The sequence below is a fragment of the Lycium ferocissimum genome, chromosome 7 (genome assembly GCF_029784015.1).
Source record: "Lycium ferocissimum isolate CSIRO_LF1 chromosome 7, AGI_CSIRO_Lferr_CH_V1, whole genome shotgun sequence".
Taxonomy (NCBI): Eukaryota; Viridiplantae; Streptophyta; class Magnoliopsida; order Solanales; family Solanaceae; genus Lycium; species Lycium ferocissimum.
Window position 1 is genome coordinate 29571858 of NC_081348.1, and position 273 is coordinate 29572130.

Sequence of the window (273 nt, forward strand, 5' to 3'; positions counted from 1 at the left end):
TCTCATATGACCATTTAGTATACCGTTTCACCATCCTTACTAGTTTCTTGCCTAAAAGCAAATACTTGTCCACATAGGGTACATTTAGCTGTATGGCTTTCCTTATCCTTAGTCATAAATTTTTAAATTTTAGCGGTTGGCTTACAAGTTCTAGGCGGTTTGTCTTGTGTATGTGATTGTGCAGTCCATGTATCTCCTATGGAATTTTTGGGAGCTTGTGTTTCATCATCATCATCATCAATTTCATTAAAAGTATCGGTATAATGTTGTTGC